At 39.2% G+C, this 21492-nt stretch overlaps 1 long non-coding RNA gene across 1 annotated transcript; it reads left to right on the top strand.

The window, feature by feature from the left end:
* Positions 1-12083: 12083 nt before the first annotated feature.
* On the top strand, positions 12084-19782 carry LOC131651454 (uncharacterized). The gene is made up of 2 exons (XR_009298394.1): positions 12084-17889; positions 19494-19782. It is a non-coding gene; the product is annotated as an uncharacterized LOC131651454 (long non-coding RNA).
* Positions 19783-21492: the final 1710 nt, after the last annotated feature.

Raw genomic sequence — 21492 nt, 5'->3', positions numbered from 1 at the left:
TAAATAACTAATATATACTGTTACCAGTACAGTCTGAGTTTCCTGATTCTGCGCCTGCAAAAGATTTAACTCTGTACCAATTGTGTCAGTACCATTTATCTGTAAATAAATAAATAGCATGTGTGAAGTAATAAACAGTATTTGGTGTTTGCGTAAGAATAAATTCAACTGCAAGCCAAATTACTGTATAAGAAAAATTCTAAAAACTAAGTATTTCATATGTCAGGATATTTGTTGAAATAAAAATCCATGATTATATGAGACTCTTAATTTTCAGATTGGAGTTTTCTTGAAAAATATGTGGGCAAATTTTGGGGTATAACAGTTGCCCCTATTCAATCTTCTTAAACCTGAAGAGATTGTCTGAAATCTGAAGGTAGAAGATGATTGAATATTTAGATGCCCTGAAAATTTGCACTTACCTTGATCAGAAGAGATGTTGGAAGATGCATTTGAATGTCGTCTGCGAAATGTTGTTGGCAGATTGAAACATTACCTGAGATGGGCTTTCAGATGCCACCTGGTAAATGGGTTGAGGGTTTGTTTATCAGAATGAATCCATTGATTATATCTTGATGAAGGATTTGAAAGTCTTTGTGTTGACTGTTTCGGAACCGTCCAAGGTTACCGCTTTAAGTCTTGGAAGATAATCGTTACGGAACTTGTCCAAAGTTTTTCCGATTTAGATTTTGGAAGTTGATCATTGTGGAACCGTCTGAGGTATCGCTTTAGATCTGCAATGTTAGATCGTTTTGGAACCGTCTGAGGTATCGCTTTAGATCTGCAACGTTAGATCGTTCTGGAACCGTCTGAGGTATCGCTTTAGATCTGCAATATTAGATCGTTCTGGAACCGTCTGAGGTATCGCTTTAGATCTGCAATGTTAGATCGTTCTGGAACCGCCTGAGGTATCGCTTTAGATCTGTGATGCTAGATCGTTTTGGGAACCGTCTGAGGTATCGACTTTGATCTGTGATGCTTGTTTTTGAGTTGGTAAGTGATCAGAATGAATCTTCGGCTTGATTATATCTGAGAGAACCGTTCATGGAATTCAGGTGAACACGGCATGTGATTGAGAACATCTTTGTTGAAGATATCTGCCTACCTGAAAAATCAAGTTAGTGATATGCAATGTTTATGATGCATGTAAATGTGAGATATTCCCGGAGAAATATGCATGTTATGTTGTGTATGAATATGCGCATGATGCATGATGTATGATGTATGATGTATGAATATGTGAATGTATGAATGTCAAGCTTCTAATTGGAAAAATAAATTCCCACTAGTCAGCTGGACATGAATGTATTGTGATCGTTGATGATCTTTTGTCTTGCTTGAGTACCCTCGTCTGGGGAAATTCTTTGAGAACCCGGGTATCTCGTTGAAGGATCTTTGACTACTGCTTGGGGAACCAAAGGTAACTGGAAGTTCTGATGCCCTTTCAAATGGGAATGAGGAAGATGCATAATCCTCCGATGCACTATCTGACCAAGTCCGGGTGCGGGGATCACATCTTCTGAAGATAGTAATCTGGAACAACCCTGCTGGGGAATAAGACTTCTTTTGAAGAGAAAATCTTTTTGAGGAATTTGCTGAGAAATGCGTTTCTCTTGGTGATTTCCTTCTGATGGAATGATGTCCAGATGATCGGGACATTTCCTGAATGCCATTCCTGTTTTTCCTGGTAAACATCAATCACATTCAAATGCATATGTTCATTCAAAATTATCATTGGGACGCTTACGTATTTAAAACAGAAAAAGTGAAAATAGTGATTTTTGAAAGAGCTGCATTGAAAAGAGCCATGATAGGCGGGTTAGCACAGGGAGACAATAATCCTAGAAGTAGGAAACTGTCAGAAAGTTTTGAAAAATATTTATGAAGATAAATAGCTATGTGAAAATGATCCAGTCAAGTTTCAACTCTGCTATTGCCAATCTGTCTTCGAGCATCTCATCCCTCACTTGTTGGAAGAAAGTGATTAGACTGATCGGTGTCTTTGAGGTGTTGAATCTTGATGGTGAGTAGGCAGCTGAACGGAACATAGTTGTATGCTTCATTCCCTAACTTTTGCCTAGGCCGCCTTTTCAGGTTTTCAGCCTACCGGGATAGTATTTGTTTAGTCTCTAATTTTTGCCTGGACCGCCCTTTCGGGTTTTCAATCCACCGAGACGCTCATTTTTGCCTAAGTTGCCCTTTCAGGTTTTCAACTTAGCGAGCTGTTTTTTTTTCTTTTTAAGAGAAGTATTTTTTGACTATGTCAGCATTCACAGGGTGTGGGAAATCCTCGCCATCCATGGTGGTAAGCAACATGGCGCCGCCGGAGAATATTTTCTTGATTATGAATGGTCCCTCGTAGGTGGGAGTCCATTTGCCTCTGGGATCACCTTGTGGTAAGATGATGCATTTGACAACCAAGCCACCAGTTTGGTATGCTTGACTTTTGACTTTTTTGTTGAAGGCTTTGATCATGCGCTTTTGGTATAGCTGACCATGACAAATAGCTGCGAGCCTTTTCTCATCAATCAAGTTTATCTGGTCCAACCGTGTTTGAATCCAATCGTCTTCGTCTAGATTGGCTTCTTTCATAATCCTTAGGGAAGGAATCTGAATTTCAATTGGAAGAACTGCCTCCATACCATAGACTAAGGAGAATGGAGTTGCCCCTGTTGAAGTACGCGCAGATGTGCGATAACCATGAAGAGCAAAAGGCAACATCTCATGCCAGTCTTTGTAGGTTACTGTCATTTTTTGTATGATTTTCTTGATGTTCTTGTTGGCAGCTTCCACCGCGCCGTTCATCTTTGGTCGATATGGAGAAGAATTATGATGCTTGATTTTGAACTGTGTGCAAAGTTCAGTAATCATTCTGTTGTTTAGATTTGTGCCATTGTCCGTGATAATCCGTTCAGGGATGCCATACCGACAAATGAGATTGTATTTGATGGACCGGGCCACCACATTTTTGGTGACAGAAGCAAATGAAGCTGCTTCTACCCACTTTGCGAAGTAGTCAATAGCGACCAGGATAAAGCGATGTCCGTTGGAGGCAGTAGGTTTGATTTCTCCAATCATATCAATACCCCACATTGCAAAAGGCCAAGGAGCCGTCAGGACGCTTAATGGAACTGGAGGTACATGTACTTTGTCAGCATATATCTGGCATTTGTGACATGTTCGGGAGCGATGATGGCAGTCTGTTTCCATGGTAGACCAGTAATAACCTGCTCTAAGGATCTTTTTAGCCATTGTATGTCCACTGGAATGAGTACCGAAGGCACCATTGTGTATTTCTTCCATGATCTGTTCTGCTTCCTTCTTGTTTATACAGCGAAGTAAAGTCGAGTCATGGTTGCGTTTGTATAGGGTTCCATTGCTTAGAAAGAATTTGGCAGCAAATCTCCTTAGAAACTTTCTGTCGTTAATGGATGCCCCTTCAGGGTACTCCTGAGCTTCGAGATATCTTTTTACCTCATGGAACCATGGTTTTTCCTCGGTTCCTTCGGTATTGATCTCATTGCAATAGGATGGTTCATCTTGCCTGTAGATGGTGATCATAGGCGCCTCGTTGTCCCACCTGACTTTGAACATGGATGACATGGTAGCTAAAGCATCAGCTAGTTGATTTTCCTCACGTGGGATGTGTTTGAAAGTGATTTCTTCGAAGTAAAGAATCAAACTCAGCACATATTCTTTGTAAGGAATTAGATTTGGGTGCTTCGTGTCCCATTCCCCTTTGACTTGGTAGATTACCAAGGCCGAGTCTCCATAGACTTCCAGGAATTTGATTCTTAGATCGATTGCAGCTTTGAGACCCAGAATACATGCTTCGTATTCGGCTATATTGTTAGTGCAATTGAAGCATAATCTGGCAGTGAACGGTGTGTAACTTCCTGCGGGGGAAATGATCACAGCTCCGATGCCATTGCCAAGTGCATTAGAAGCTCCGTCAAAAACCATAGTCCACCGGGATCCTGGCTCGGATCCTTCTTCTGGTCCTGGTTGTTTGTAGTCATTGACTAGCATAATGTCTTCGTCTGGGAAGTCAAAGTTCAATGCTTGATAATCATCTACTACTTGATGAGCCAGATGATCAGCTACCACACTTCCTTTGATTGCTTTTTGTGAAGTGTATTGAATGTCATATTCTGTCAAGATCATTTGCCATCTCGCTATTCTTCCTGAGAGAGCAGGTTTTTCGAACACGTATTTGATGGGATCCATCTTGGAGATTAGGAAAGTGGTGTGATTTAGCATGTACTGTCTTAGCCGGCGAGCTGCCCAAGCTAAGGCACAACAAGTTTTTTCGAGTAGTGAGTATCTTGTTTCACAATCGGTAAACTTTTTGCTAAGATAGTAGATTGCGTGCTCCTTTCGGCCGGATTCGTCATGTTGCCCTAGTACACACCCCATTGAGTCTTCTAACACAGTTAGGTACATTATCAGAGGTCTGCCTTCCACAGGTGGCAACAAGATTGGAGGTTTTTGGAGATATTCTTTGATTTTGTCAAAGGCTAACTGGCATTTGTCATTCCACCTTTCCACTTGATCTTTCTTCAACAGTTTGAAGATCGGCACACAAGTAGTAGTCATGTGGGCAATAAATCGGGCGATGTAATTCAGACGTCCCAAGAATCCTCTGACTTGTTTCTCGGTACGAGGTATAGGCATTTCTTGAATGGCTTTAACCTTGGCGGGATCAACCTCAATACCTTTGCTGCTGACGATGAAACCTAAGAGTTTGCCGGATCTTACTCCAAAGGTACACTTATTTGGGTTCAGTCGCAACTTGTATTTCTTGAGTCTGTCAAACAACTTGTGTAAATGACCCAAATGTTCTTCCTCGGTGTTGGATTTTGCAATCATGTCATCGACATACACCTCTATTTCTTGATGAATCATATCATGAAATAGTGCTACCATTGCACGTTGATAGGTTGCTCCTGCGTTTTTCAGACCAAAGGGCATTACTTTGTAACAAAAGGTTCCCCAGGGTGTTGTGAAGGTTGTTTTTTCCATGTCTTCGGGTGCCATCTTGATTTGATTGTACCCTGAGAAGCCGTCCATAAAGGAGAATACCTTGCATTGTGCGGTATTGTCAACCAGTACATCGATGTGTGGTAAAGGGAAATCATCTTTGGGACTTGCCCGGTTCAGATCTCTGTAGTCCACGCACATTCTGACTTTCCCGTCTTTTTTAGGTACAGGGACGATGTTAGCTATCCAAGGAGGATAACTTACAACTTTTAGGAATCCGGCATTGAACTGTTTTTCAACCTCGTCTTTGATCTTTTTTGACATATCAGGCCTACTTCTTCGTAGTTTTTGTTTGACTGGAATGCTACCTTCTTTGATTGGTAGGCGATGAACTACAATGTCCATGTCAAGGCCTGGCATATCCTCATAGGACCAGGCGAATATCTCGACGTAGTCTCGCAGCATTTGAATCAGTCTTTGCTTGACGCTGTGTTCTAAATCAGCCCCTATTTTGACTTCTTTCTTTTCTTCGTTGCTGCCCAAGTTGATGACCTCAATTGGTTCCTCATGAGGCTGTATGGCCTTGTCTTCTTGTTCTAGCAGCCTTGCAAGTTCTCTTGGTACTTCACAATCTTCCTCACTTTCGTCCTCAGTTTGGTAGATCGGATTTTCAAAGTCATGACGGGCAATAGCAGAATCGTTGTTGACTGGATCCAGAGTGTATGTGAATCTGCAAGTTAATTATGTGAGTATGTGTGAAGAAAAAACATAGCTATTAGAAGGCGAAGAAAGAAGGAAAAAGGATCACAAAATTTAAATATGCAAGCGTCCCATGATTTTATTGAATGCACATGATCATGATATGATAAGCCCTCGTAGAAGGACCAGTGTGCTAAGGCACACGGCTTTCAAGCTCATGGTTCGATTGTTCAGGAACCACTTTTATCTTTGCACAATATACACAAAGAAAACAGGAAATGGCATTTACTCCTGGTCAAAGGAAATCACATCCTCAGCTTTCCAGTTGTTCAATCCACTGTTGTGAGCAGGGGGTACCCAGCTGTTCCAGTTGCAGTTGTCTTTTTCATCTTCCACAGCATTGATTTCATTAGTGGGAAAATGAGCCGGTGATCCTTCGGGATAAGGGATATACTCTGCTGGATACGAGAGCCCAGGCTGAGATATCTCTGTTGGCTGAGCAAGATGCTCGATAAGGCCGTCCCATGCAGTCGGGATGATGTTTTAAATAGAGACTTGTGCATCTTGATGAGGAGTGTATGCTGACAGAAAGCAACCCTCGTTATTTGGTATTTCCCTGGCTTCTTCGAAAGCGAAGTTGGCGTCGTACTGTTCATCCCATCCAGTTGGGATAATGTCCTTCATAGCAATTTGTGAGCTTGGAGGAGCGGAGTATTTCACCATATAGTCATATTTGCCGCTGGGTTCTCCTAGCGTGTTCCATACTTCTTTGGGTGGATTTTGATATTGCTCAGTGGCGGGATTTGTGAAACTTTCGTTATTTCCAATTTGATCACCCCATCCAGTCGGGGTAAGGTCCTCCATAGCAATATAAGAATTCTGAGGTTCGGCATACTGATAGTTATACCCGCCGTTTGGTTTTTGAACAGCATCCCACATTCCCATGGAAATGGGTGGAATTTCATCTGGATATGGCTGAATGATATGGTTCAAGAACACTCCTTCATCTTCAATAGCGTTTACTTCTTGGCTGACGAAGTGTGACATTAATCCTCCAGAACAAGGACTTTGATCATTCTTTTGATTTTCACTATCATAGCCCAGACCTAGTTTGTCAGACTTGTAGGGTATATCGGGAAGCTGTCCCCATACTGTGCAATCACCCTGTTCAATCATGGCTTTGGCATCTTTGAGAGAAGCCATAGTTGTAGTTGGAGTAGCAGGAATATGCTTGGTGGTAGAGACATCTGGAGAGATCACCTCAAATGATTGGCATGGAGTTTCGATGAATTCGTCCTCCAACTCGACATATTTGGAATTGCTTAGGTGACTAACCACATATTCCTCTTCGCCATAGACTGTGACAATCTTTCCTTTTACTGGATATTTTAACTTCTGATGCAGGGTAGAAGTTACAGCGTTTGCCCCATGTATCCAAGGGCGTCCAAGTAAACAGGAGTAGGCTGGGTGAATTTCCATTACGTAAAAGATAGAATCAAAGATTTGAGAACCCACTCTGATTGGGAGATTCACTTTTCCGTATACCGTTCTGGTTGACCCGTCAAAGGCTCTTACCACAACATCGCTTGGTTGTAACACAATTCCTTCGAAGTCAAGCTTTTCTAGTACTGTTTTCGGTAACACGTTCAGAGAAGAACCGTTATCTACTAGCACATGAGATAGAGTGGTGCCATTACATTCAATGGAGATATGTAAGGCTTTGTTGTGATTTTTTCCAGCAGGGGTTAGATCCACATCAGAGAAACCGAGACCATTGCTCACGGTTAGATTGGCAACACAATTCTCAAATTGGTCGACTGAGATCTCTTGAGGCACATGCGCAGCTTTAAGGAACTTCATCAGAGCTTTGGCATGAGCTTCTGAATATTTTAGCAGAGACAGCATTGAGATTTTTGAAGCGGTGTGCCCCAGTTGCTCAACAATATTGTAATCACTCTTGCAGATGATTTTCAATATTTCCTCCATTTCTTGCTTTGATGGATCCTCAGCAGTGATCTCCACCGGGGTTTGAATTTGTTCAACTTGTGGCTCTTTTCCTCGAGCGTTGACATTTTGATTAGGAACTGGGACTCGGACTGGACCAGCAGCAACATTTGGAGAAATTTCCGGTGAAAAGATTCTTCCACTTCTCGTGATCTTGCTGGTACCCACAATATTACCCACAGTTGGAGTAGTTAACTTTGCGGTCTCTTCAGTCGAGGTACCCTGCTTAACTCCATGAACATAAACATTAGTGTCGTATCCCCATGGGACAGCTTTGTCTGAGGAGTATGGAAATGGAGTTGGACTAGCAATGACTACTGATGCCACTTTGAGTGTAGCAGAAATTTTGAATGGAGCCTTGGCAGAGATTTTGAATGGTAAGCTGGAGATCACTGAGACATCCTCTATTCTTATCCCGTTTGCAAAGACTTCGCACAGTACGTCCATTGAAGGGAGCCTCTCAAACATAATGATACGGCGATCCATCCAGTTTTGAATTCCCATCCTCAGATTTTCACAACCATTGGGCAGACAGGAGCAGTAAAAGCAGTCGGGGTCACACCCTGGAAAGTAACCAGCTCGGATTAGCTTTCCTTTGACTTCGCAGAGTGGAGTTGATAATTCGTTCACATCATAGATGTAAACAGTGTCCAGGATAGCGTTGACAGTTTTGTCATGCTTTGGCATAGGTGCTGTGATGACATTTGGAGTTTCTGGAGGATCGAACTCAATTTCACCAGCATCTATCATATCTTGTATTTTATTTTTCAGGGCCCAGCAGTGATCTGCGTCATGTCCTGGACAGTTTGAGTGATAGGCACATGTCGCATCAGGGCGATAATTCAGAGAGGAAGTGTTGACATTCTTTGGAGGACCTCTTAAGGTGATCAGATCTGCTTTTAGCAAGTGCTGCAATGCCTGAGAAATTGGCATGTTGATTTTGGTGAAATTTCTTCTTGGTGCATCTGGTCGATGCGTGTATTTTGGCTGTTGATCTTTTTGAGGTGCAGATGCGGAGATCAGAACTGCCCCTACAGATTGATGCTGCTCACTTTTGCGACTTTTTTGAATTTGAGTTGTATTGACCTCATTTCTCCCACTGATGGGCCTTTTTGTAGTACCAGAGGAGGAACCTATTTGAATTTTTCCATTTTGAATGCCACTTTCGACACGTTCTCCGGTCAGTATCAGGTCAGTGAAACCTGATGATGAGCTTCCCAGCAAATGGCTATAGAAAGGGCCAGTTAAAGTGCCCATGAACATGTCAACTAGTTCGCGATCAGATAAGGGTGGTTGAACCCTTCCAGCCATATCTCTCCACTTTTGTGCATATCCTTTGAAACTTTCTTTTGGTCCCATAGACATGCCCCTTAGTTGAGTACGGGTTGGCGCAAGATCAGCATTGTATTGGTACTGTTTGTAAAAAGCAGCAGCTAATTCTTCCCAAGTATGAACCTTGGTATTTTCCAGCTGATAGTACCATTCGAGTTGTGTACCCGACAGACTTTCTTGGAAGAAGTGAATCCACAATTTGTTATCTGTTGTATGAGGTTGTATCTTCCTTACATAGGATCTCAGATGTAGTTTCGGGCAAGAAACTCCATCATATTTTGCAAAGATAGGAACTTTGAATTTTGGAGGGATAACAACATCCGAGATGAGCCCCAGATCATTGAAATCTAAGCCAGGTATTTTTTGTATCTCCATAGCTTTCATACGGTCTTCCAGCTGTTGGTATTTTTCATCGTCCGGTTCGTCCCCAGAATGATCATTTTCTTCATTTGAAGAGAGAGAGGGTTTAGCAGAACCCTGGTTGCTTTGATTGTCTTCTTGTTCATCATCACCGACTGTTTCAGGGATCGGTGGCTTTTTGAACTTTTTGACTGGGATTTTGATCTTTCTTCTCAGGTGACTCACACCTACAGATCCTTTGGGCTTCTTTTTCTTCTTGATTATCAGGGCTTTCAGTTCTTGCTGCCCCTTTGCCAGTTCCAAAATTGCCACTTGCACTTGGGCATTCTGTGCTTCGAGATTCTTGATGCTCATTTCAGATTCCATCTCTTCTGGCTGAAATAAACAGCGAGAAGATGAGAAATCCGTCATGTGAACCTGTTATGCAATGTGTATGACTGGATGCCATGTGTATGCAATGTATGAAATGTATATGCAATGCATGAAGTGAAATGTGTGTGCAATGTTTCAAGGATCTTAGAGTTTAGATTTGTTAAAGAAGAAACAAACGTTAGTTAATCAATTTATTTCTTTTTTTTTTGCTTCTTTTTTCTTTTTTCTTTGCCTCATTTGGGCTTACAAGACAGAAATAAAATAAATGATCCTTCAGGTCTCCCGTGGACGCTTTCTCTTTGCCCCCAGGAATGTGTTGATCTGCTGTTCTTCTTGAAGCTGTCCGGTGAGCTCCAATATCCTTCTCTCATAGTCTTGACAGTATGATTTGAAGGTGTCTCTTTCCTCTTTGAGTTGAACCCAAGATTTTTGCAACTCTTCTAGGTCAGTTGGCATGTCCGGGTGTAGAATAACTTGAGGTTCATATCCTTCGACCTCTGGTTCAATAGTCACAGGTAGTACAGCGGGATATGGCATAAGGAGTTTCTGAGTTTGAGTGCGGACCCATCTGAGGTAGGGTTCCATAGGGATAGAGTTCCATTGCCCCAGAGTTTTGCTTTCTATTCTATAGACACTGCCCCATGCATGTATGAACCTTTGTCGGTGTCTATGAGAATCATTCTCGTAATCAAACACAATGCCATGGATAATCATGTCATGAGGACCGTTGCTTCTTGCATATCCGAATTGGCGTAGAGCTAAAGAGGGATTGTAAGTGATGCCTCCTTTGATGCCAAGGAGTGGCACATTAGGGTACTCTCCACAATGATCAATGATAGTAATGTCTTTTTGAAAGAAGTTGTTCCACCGGATATCTGAATGAGACAAAGACATAATCCTGCGAGACCAATGCATTCTTTGTTCTTTTCTCAACACTGATCGGGGAATATGAAATGTAAACCACCTAGCCAGTAGTGGTATACAGCACATGAGAGTTCCTCGTTTCTTCATGGTACGAGTGTGTAGAGAATGTAGAATGTCTCCCAGCAATGTTGGTACCGGGTTACGGATTAGGAAAAGGTTGATGATGTGTACACTTATGAACTGGTCGGGATTAGGGAATAAAACCAACCCATAGATCAAAAGTGCCATAACTTCCTCAAAAGCTGGATAACTTTTGTTTTCTAGCAGTAGTCGAGCCTTTTCCAATAAGAATTTGGCAAGTAAACCCTTAACTCCACTCTTTGTTTCCCAATTGGACTCGATTTCTGATTTCCGCAGATGTAAAGCAGCAGCAATGACTTCAGGTTTTGGAATCCTTTCTAAACCAGTGAAAGGTAATTGATTTCGAACAGGCAATCCAATTAGTTCAGAGAATTCTTCCAAAGTGGGTACCAACTGGTAATCGGGAAAGGTAAAGCAATGATGTTCAGGGTCAAAGAACTGGAACAGGACCCGTATCATGTCTTCTTCAAATTTTGAGGTAACCAAATGGAGTAGGTGACCATGCCTTTCAGTGAATTGAACATTCCTGGGGAATTCTGACACTAAGTCTTTTAGCTCAGATGGTACCGTTGAAATGTTGATTCGGATGTAATCTTTGGTGGCGGGAGCCATTACCTGCAAAAACAAAGGTAAACTCTTTGATCCTTGAAGTGTTTGGTGCAAAAATGATATGCTTATGATGCAAACATGTGGCACACAAAAACAAATCAAACAATAGCCTTAGGTTCAAAGGCTTGCATGAAGCTGATAGGTGATACCCTCCCCACTGAAGTTGAGTTGGTTAAAACCTGTCCTAGAATAGTATTCGGGTTCTATGATCCTTGGAAGTAACATCTCAATACGGCGCTCGAGCGGCCGATCAAAATATTCCTCGAGGATAACTAACTTCGATCAATTTCAAAGCTAGCCACTTAATAGGCCACAAGTCAAGTTCAACTAAAAAGGTTCTAAGACAAATTAGTGTTTAATGACATTTCGGAAGCCTAATATACTCCTTGATCGTTTTCAAGGGACATCAGTGTAACACCCCATATTTTCTAATTTTAATTTAATTGGAAATTAAATTATTAATTGGAATTATTTTGGTATTTGGTTGAATTATATGGAAAATGATGAGTTATTGGCATTGGGCCTAGAGTGGTGATTAGCAGAAGAGGGGGTGTTGACTAAGCAAGCCCATTATAATATTTTATTTTATTTTTCATAAAATAAAGGAATTGGGAAAGGAGAAGCAGAAGCAGTAGAAGCAGATTTTGGAAAAAGGAGAACACGTGAAAGTGAGAAGGGCCAAAGGGGAAGAAGACCTTCGAAGATTCGACTCTGAGGTAAGGGGGGATTCTTCGGGTTAGTATTCCTTATGTGATTGTAGGTAGTATGATTGATTAGGATTGTTGTCTAGTTCAATTGTACGTGTCGGGTTTGGGAATTTTGTTAGGTTTTGATAATCTTGTATGAATTAACATGATTCTGTTGATACTTGTGATATATGATGTTAATACATGTCAATAACTTGTTTGAAATGTGTAATTGTGTGAAAATCAATGATAATTGTGTGTATGTTCGTATGTACCTGAAATTGGGGAAATGGGATATGGTAAATGCTGTCAAAATGGTGATTTTTGCTGTGCAGGTACGTAGGAACCGGTTCCCATGTGGGACGAACCGGTTCCCCCTTGTAAAAACAGAGAAATATGGATTCTGGGCAGTTGGGAACCGGTTCCCATGTAGGGACAACCCGGTTCCCCATAGTAAAAATCAGAGACGTGACTTTGAAGCTGCCAGGAACCGGTTCCCACGTAGGGACAACCCCGTTCCTGCAGCACTTTTTCTAAAAATGTTTTATCTTTGAAAACTCATAACTTTTGATCCGAGTATCCGATTTATGTGCCGTTTTGGGCGTTGCGAAGCTAATGAGATGCTTTATCTGATGAATTGATAAAATGGGCAATAGCCAACTTTACTTTTTAAACTCGATTTAATTATTAATGAATTGAAAGATAGTATATGTATATGTGCTTATATATATGACCATTGATGCGTGTTCTGTATTGGTGATGAGATTGTGATATTCATTGGGTGATGTTGGTTTATAACATGTCGTAAATGAATACATATTTTGTGATTATGTTGTTGGGTTGTGTTGATAATTGGTTACATTGTGTGCAATGATGTTAGATGTAACGATGCATGAACGTGGTGATGATTGATGATTTATGAATGTTAATATACTTTTAATATTAACATGTGAACTGTGGTGAATGTATGTGTGATATGTTTGTATGAATGCTAAGAATATATACATGCTTATTGGTGATGATTTGGTGATGATAATGAGACGATGTGTTACATCGGATTGGTGATGTTGTAAGCATGTTATATGTTGCATTCATTGGCATACATTTTTGGTGATGGATCCCGGTGATGAAAGTGGATCAAAATGGTGAGCATGATTCCCAGTGTGTGGAATCGGTGCTGGATATTTTGGTGAGCATGATTCCCAGTGTGTGGAATCGGTGCTGGATATTTGGTGAGCATGATTCCCTGTGTGTGGAATCGGTGCTGGTTAAACTGTATCTCAGTGATGAGGATATCAGTTGGATGGGTATATCCCATGTATGGTACCACATGCATAGTGTCAGTTTAATCATATGCATTGGTTATAACATGATTGGATGGAATTCAGTGTTATGCCTTGGTGTGTTTATATGATTGATGTATTAAGAATATGTTGTTAATATAACTTGATCATTGGTATAATTGATGAGTTGTGGGCCGATGGCCAATATTGTTGGATTGATGTTTACTTGTTGTAATAATTCTGATTATATGTATGATTGAGTGGATGATAATTACTATGAGATTTTATTGCTTATGATTGCATAATGCTTATTAATTCGAATGAAACTCACCCTTACTTTGATGATTTCAGATTAAGGATGTAGCGGCGTCTTGATTGGGTGAAGATAGCTTATAGGCTAGCCCTTAGTCCGTGTCGAGTCATGCTCTGAATGTAACACTGGGGAACGCTAGTTTAGAGACGAGTTATTATGTCGGTCTTTGTTGTTTATAATTGTATTAGAGAACTTGCATGAATGATGATGATTATGCAATGTTATGAATTATAATCCGCTGTGTTGAACATGAATTGTATTTATGTTAAATGGTTCCTCGTGTGGCATGACAAATGACTATAGTATTTTATGTTAAAGAAGTTGTGACATCCTTGTATTTCATGTTTACTCTGGATTTTTATTATATTTTCCGTGGGGGTTTTAGAAGGGTGTTACAATAGTGGTATCAGAGCATTGTCGGTCCTTGCGACCAGAGTCTTGTTGTTAATTTCCTTTCGGTATGCGACATGTGTGTGAAACACTGTCGGTACTCAGTGTGTTCTAAATGTTTGCTTGCAGAAGTGGGATTGAAACTAGTGGGGGAGAAGTCATGCTTCTCGGATATGTCTCAGATGCAAGATGTTAGAGAGATGCGTGGGGCAGTAGTACAAGAGTGTGGAGTTATTGTTTTCTGAAGCGAAGGTGACATGGACTGAAGACCGTGGTTGTTGTTCAGTCGGAGTGTCTCGGAGTAGATGATGGTTATTTCTGAGAAATGGAACTTGGAAGTTGTGATGCCTCAAGTGCTACTGACGTACTGCGATGTTGTTGTATGAGTAGCCCTATGTAAAAGGTTGTTGTTGAAGCAGTGATTAAAGGAAGTATTGTCGTAGACCTTGTCGTAGGATTACTAGTAAGTAATTGAGATGATGGGAGAGGTTATCGATGTTGTTGAGAAAGTTTCGAAGTGCGAGTAATGCAAAGAGACGAATATGATCTCAAGGATAAGAAGGTTGATGATGGCGTACACGAATTTGGTTTCAGGATGTTGCAGAAATCGAACTTCAGCGATGAAATGTGTTGTTTAAGTTATAAGAAGTTTGGAAGCGAAGAGATGTGATAAGATGATGTTAATAATGAGATTAATTTGAAGAGGATGAGTTCTGGAGCAGAATTTTCGTAAGCAAATCGCAGGAAGATTGCTGAATCGTTATGAAACTTCGAAAATTCATAACTGGAGTTCTGGACATCCGATTTGAGTTCCGTTTGAAGCGTCGGAAAGCTAACGAGATGAACCTTGTTATAAAAATGGTTGCAGCAGCTGTAACATATTTAATTGTGTTAGGATGATGTTAGAAAGAGGTGAAGTTACGGTTACACTTGTCCTTAGAACTAGATTGTTCGTTGGTGCGGCATGGGATGTCAGTGTCAGAGTTAAACAGAATAAAGGAATAATGAGGAGGCTTGTTGAGAAGCAATCTTAGAGATTAAATGTGCCAATTGAGAAGTTTTGGAGATGTCGTATAGAGTTTCGTTGCATGGTATCGGTATTGTATCTTGGGTAACGGTTGGAAACATTCATGTCTTGAGCTCTGAGTGTCAGATTAATGTACCGTTTGAATCCACGAAGAGGAGAGATTATGTTATACCTTATGGGAGAGTTATAAATACAGTAGAATGGTCCTATGATGAGATATTATGATGTCGGTTAAAGAAGCACGAAAAAAGTTTTGAATAGGAATGCTTATTACCGCGATTATTCGGAACGAAGTCGAGTAGAATATGTCCTTGATAAATAAGATGATAAGGATGATTTAAATATTGATGGATTTGAGTGATGAAGGAATCAATAGAAAAAGTGAAATAGAATTTGGAACCATTTGTGGTATATTGTGATGCGTCGTTGATGGGTTTGGATGGTGTATTGATGTAAAATCAGTAAGTAGTAACTTATGCGTCGGGACGATTGAAAGCGCAGGAAGGGAATTATCCGACCCATGACTTAGAGTTGACGAATGTGGTTTTGTTTGTGGCAACATTATTTGTATGGTTGAGATTGGAAGTGTTTAGTGATCATAAGAGTCTGGAGTACCCGTTTGATCAGCAAGGGCTTAATGTGAAGCAATAGACATGGTTAGATTTTTCTTGGATTATCATCTTGGTGAGGAAGATGTTGTGTCAATGCACTGAGTAGGGAACCTCTAAAAAGATCGATGCTGATGGAGAAAGAGTTGGATTGAATTGAACAATTCAGAGAGTTAAGTTTGGTATGTGAAAGTGCTCCTAATAATGTTAGATTGGGTATACTGAAACTGACTAATGGTATTCCTGACGAGAATAGAGAAAGTCAGAAAGCTGATGTTGAGTTGATCGATAAGTCGACTTTGGATTACCAAGGTAAAGATGACGGACTCAGAATTGACGAGGATAGTATAATGAGGTTGGTGGTCGCTGTTGTGTTCCGCGTGTTACCGGGTTGAGAAAGAATATTCTAGAAGAAGGACACCATAGAGAATTATTAGACTATGACAATGTTAATGAGTTTGGGTGCAAACTCGGAAAAGACGCTATTATGTAGTAACAACGGTTTATGCTTAAATATGACTGTCGGCTATCTATTGACAAATTGAGGACTTGATCACCCTTAATCTCTTGTTGATAATAGGCGGAATTATATAGATGGTATAAGATTGCTTGTTACCTTAATAGTATAAGATGTGATGAATGCTGAGATGTGAGAACAACCACTCACCATATTGTGGGAACTTATGAGGGATTGAATATGAAGGAGTGCAAAGTATTGGACGGTGACTTAAGACGAGTAGTCGTAGTCGTACAGCGAAAGTATGATGTAGAGGGGTGTTATGAGTGCTACTCGTGAGCAGTGAGGAATGAATATGTCGGAAATCCTACATGGAGAATATATGTTGATCTATAGGTTGGATTTGGAATCTCGTAGACATAAGGATGTCGTGCCAAAGGATTAGGACCTTTTGAATAATTGCCGAGACGATGGATATGTTGTTATGGTTGTACGTAGCTAACGAGTATGTATTCGGAGGAGTTAAGAAGAAGAATTGATATTACATGACGCTATAATAATCTTGTAATGTTGTAAGGTATTGTGTGGATTTCTAATTGTAATGAAGGATTATACTCTACGAAGGACGAAGTTGATTTCATTCTTAGTGGAAAGTGGGACTCTGTTGAGCTATCTTGTAAGCAATGGTATATTGAGGATGATGAGCTATGTAATTATAACTACTGATGTGCACTCACTTCCATAGTTGGAATGTTTAATAGATGAAGTAAATCAGGAATTGTTTTTGAGTGCGAGTAAGTATTGATGAGTGGTGGATTAGTACCATGGATGGTAAAGAATGATTCTTAAACGAGTGAGTAAAGAGGGCCAGAGTTGGGTATAACTCAGAAGTCTAATTGGTAATGATGGTTGCAATGAGTAACCAGGATAGTGCAGCAAAAGCAGGATGTAACGTGTTGGGTAATTGATGGTGTGACCTAAGAGGAGCCAGACAATTAGAATTCAATGGTATAAGAATATGAGTATTGAGTTCTTGAAGGAAGCAGTTGGTAAAAAGTGTAAGTATTACCTCATCACTCAATTGGAAGAGTGTGCCTAAGGTTAGTACATGGGTAAATGGAATCCACTACTACGGTGTTGATCAGTTGTGATCATACCATGGATTGTGTAATTGTATTATTCAGTTATTGAGTGTATTGTATGGATCACACCTCGAAGTTTCATTGTTGTTAACCGTTGGAATTATAGCGAGTGGTATATCTAGGGATGGTCAAAAGCAACGTAAGAGCTGAGATTGAATGCATGAGGTATGCTTATGTTGGTTATGTCAGATGAACTTGGAGGTTCGACTAAGAAAGTGTTAACTGAGAACAGGAGGGTCAGATGGAGGACTCCTATTTGGAACTTTTCACTAGAAGTATGTTTTCGAGGACGAAAACTATTTTAGTGGGGGAGAGTTGTAACGCCCCATATTTTCTAATTTTAATTTAATTGGAAATTAAATTATTAATTGGAATTATTTTGGTATTTGGTTGAATTATATGGAAAATGATGAGTTATTGGCATTGGGCCTAGAGTGGTGATTAGCAGAAGAGGGGGTGTTGACTAAGCAAGCCCATTATAATATTTTATTTTATTTTTCATAAAATAAAGGAATTGGGAAAGGAGAAGCAGAAGCAGTAGAAGCAGATTTTGGAAAAAGGAGAACACGTGAAAGTGAGAAGGGCCAAAGGGGAAGAAGACCTTCGAAGATTCGACTCTGAGGTAAGGGGGGATTCTTCGGGTTAGTATTCCTTATGTGATTGTAGGTAGTATGATTGATTAGGATTGTTGTCTAGTTCAATTGTACGTGTCGGGTTTGGGAATTTTGTTAGGTTTTGATAATCTTGTATGAATTAACATGATTCTGTTGATACTTGTGATATATGATGTTAATACATGTCAATAACTTGTTTGAAATGTGTAATTGTGTGAAAATCAATGATAATTGTGTGTATGTTCGTATGTACCTGAAATTGGGGAAATGGGATATGGTAAATGCTGTCAAAATGGTGATTTTTGCTGTGCAGGTACGTAGGAACCGGTTCCCATGTGGGACGAACCGGTTCCCCCTTGTAAAAACAGAGAAATATGGATTCTGGGCAGTTGGGAACCGGTTCCCATGTAGGGACAACCCGGTTCCCCATAGTAAAAATCAGAGACGTGACTTTGAAGCTGCTAGGAACCGGTTCCCACGTAGGGACAACCCCGTTCCTGCAGCACTTTTTCTAAAAATGTTTTATCTTTGAAAACTCATAACTTTTGATCCGAGTATCCGATTTATGTGCCGTTTTGGGCGTTGCGAAGCTAATGAGATGCTTTATCTGATGAATTGATAAAATGGGCAATAGCCAACTTTACTTTTTAAACTCGATTTAATTATTAATGAATTGAAAGATAGTATATGTATATGTGCTTATATATATGACCATTGATGCGTGTTCTGTATTGGTGATGAGATTGTGATATTCATTGGGTGATGTTGGTTTATAACATGTCGTAAATGAATACATATTTTGTGATTATGTTGTTGGGTTGTGTTGATAATTGGTTACATTGTGTGCAATGATGTTAGATGTAACGATGCATGAACGTGGTGATGATTGATGATTTATGAATGTTAATATACTTTTAATATTAACATGTGAACTGTGGTGAATGTATGTGTGATATGTTTGTATGAATGCTAAGAATATATACATGCTTATTGGTGATGATTTGGTGATGATAATGAGACGATGTGTTACATCGGATTGGTGATGTTGTAAGCATGTTATATGTTGCATTCATTGGCATACATTTTTGGTGATGGATCCCGGTGATGAAAGTGGATCAAAATGGTGAGCATGATTCCCAGTGTGTGGAATCGGTGCTGGATATTTTGGTGAGCATGATTCCCAGTGTGTGGAATCGGTGCTGGATATTTGGTGAGCATGATTCCCTGTGTGTGGAATCGGTGCTGGTTAAACTGTATCTCAGTGATGAGGATATCAGTTGGATGGGTATATCCCATGTATGGTACCACATGCATAGTGTCAGTTTAATCATATGCATTGGTTATAACATGATTGGATGGAATTCAGTGTTATGCCTTGGTGTGTTTATATGATTGATGTATTAAGAATATGTTGTTAATATAACTTGATCATTGGTATAATTGATGAGTTGTGGGCCGATGGCCAATATTGTTGGATTGATGTTTACTTGTTGTAATAATTCTGATTATATGTATGATTGAGTGGATGATAATTACTATGAGATTTTATTGCTTATGATTGCATAATGCTTATTAATTCGAATGAAACTCACCCTTACTTTGATGATTTCAGATTAAGGATGTAGCGGCGTCTTGATTGGGTGAAGATAGCTTATAGGCTAGCCCTTAGTCCGTGTCGAGTCATGCTCTGAATGTAACACTGGGGAACGCTAGTTTAGAGACGAGTTATTATGTCGGTCTTTGTTGTTTATAATTGTATTAGAGAACTTGCATGAATGATGATGATTATGCAATGTTATGAATTATAATCCGCTGTGTTGAACATGAATTGTATTTATGTTAAATGGTTCCTCGTGTGGCATGACAAATGACTATAGTATTTTATGTTAAAGAAGTTGTGACATCCTTGTATTTCATGTTTACTCTGGATTTTTATTATATTTTCCGTGGGGGTTTTAGAAGGGTGTTACAATCAGTATAAACCAAAGTGTCGCACTAACGATGACTACCAGCTCAACCGTATCGGTACATGCCGTACAGTTTCCTTGGTCTAATGTCATATACTTAAGGTATCTCGAGATTCGGGTTAGAATCTTTCACACAAGCAAAATACCCAAGCAAGCCTTTGAAAAATAAAGCAATCAAGTCAAACAATTGAAAACATCGACCTATTCTCTTAAGGTAACCCCTTTTGAAAACATTTTGTTTTTGAAAGTATATTTCCCCAGCAGAGTCGCCAGTTCTGTGGACCTCCGATTTTTTTTAATACCGGGCCATACCTCTGATCTGTAGAGATACGTGAACTGACTCTTTTTTTGTCGCTTAATGCTTTCGCATTTTTGAAAATTCACAGAGTCGCCACCGACCTTTTATTTTATCCAATTAAGGAAAGGTTTATAAAAGAAACAGAAAAAAGACCTTTAAGAAATTCTGGGTAAGGGGGTAGGTTATACAAAGGGAAGGTGTTAGCACCCTTTGTATCCATGGTTATCCATGGGCTCTTAAGTTTGCTTAGCTCACTTGTTTTTCGATCACTTTTCAATTGCTCTGAAATTGCTCATATGTGGTTTCAAATACCTTTGTAAATTGAATTTTGTAATGATCCGTGTGTGGATGTATACAAAATGCTTGTTTATCTTTCGAAAGATGTTTTGAAAAGAACGTTAACTTTGTAATAACCCGTGTTTGGATGTATACAAAGTATTGTCTTTTTTGAAAGTTTTGAAAAATCAACAGTGTATGAGAATTTTGTTTGTTTTGATTTGAGCAAGCAAACTAGGAGGTCTACCCTGAGTTGTAAGGTCTTTATCCTATTTCCTTTAAAAATCTATCCTTTCACCGGATATAAAAGCAAGGTTCGATTTTGTACTCGAAACAGTGGAATTTTGACTTTGATTTTGAAAGGAATGAGAAGGGATTACCTTAAGAGGTGCAAGTGTGATTGTGATTGTATTCAGATATTTATCTTTGAAGTTAGTGATCTAACGGTTCAATTTTATCTTTGACATACACGCAGTTTATATGTGCTGGAAATTAAAGTGCGGAAATGTAAAGTGCGGAAAGTAAATCTACGCTATTACATCGATTGTGCGGGAAATGTAAACTAGCCTATTTACATGAATTTGACATCCTATACATTTATATAGGAATTTTAAATTGCAAGAAAAATAAAAGGCATGTTTTTGGATTTTTTATGATTGATTTTAATTATAATTAATGCATGATTAATTAAATTAAAATGAAGAAAAAAGATGAAAATAGATTTAAACCTAGAAATTAAGTTTAAAATATGTACAAAATATTTGTCAATTAATTTTAAAACAAAACTAATTTTTTTGGGTTTTTTGAAATTGATTTGAAATTGATTTAAGTTAATTAAAACATAATTATGCAAATAATTATACAAATAATTAAAACTTAAAAAGAAAATTATTCAAAATATGTACAAAATTAGTTTATAATATATAAACAATATTTAATATAAAGAACAATTTTTTTTATGATTTTTTGATTGGTTAGAATAATTAAAAAGCAAATATAAATATATACTAATTAATTATGTAAAATATTGAAATTTTGAAGAAAAATAAAATATTTTTATTTCATAAAAT

The sequence above is a fragment of the Vicia villosa genome, linkage group LG2, assembly GCF_029867415.1.
Source record: "Vicia villosa cultivar HV-30 ecotype Madison, WI linkage group LG2, Vvil1.0, whole genome shotgun sequence".
NCBI lineage: Eukaryota > Viridiplantae > Streptophyta > Magnoliopsida > Fabales > Fabaceae > Vicia > Vicia villosa.
This window is presented reverse-complemented; position numbering and strand designations above follow the sequence as displayed.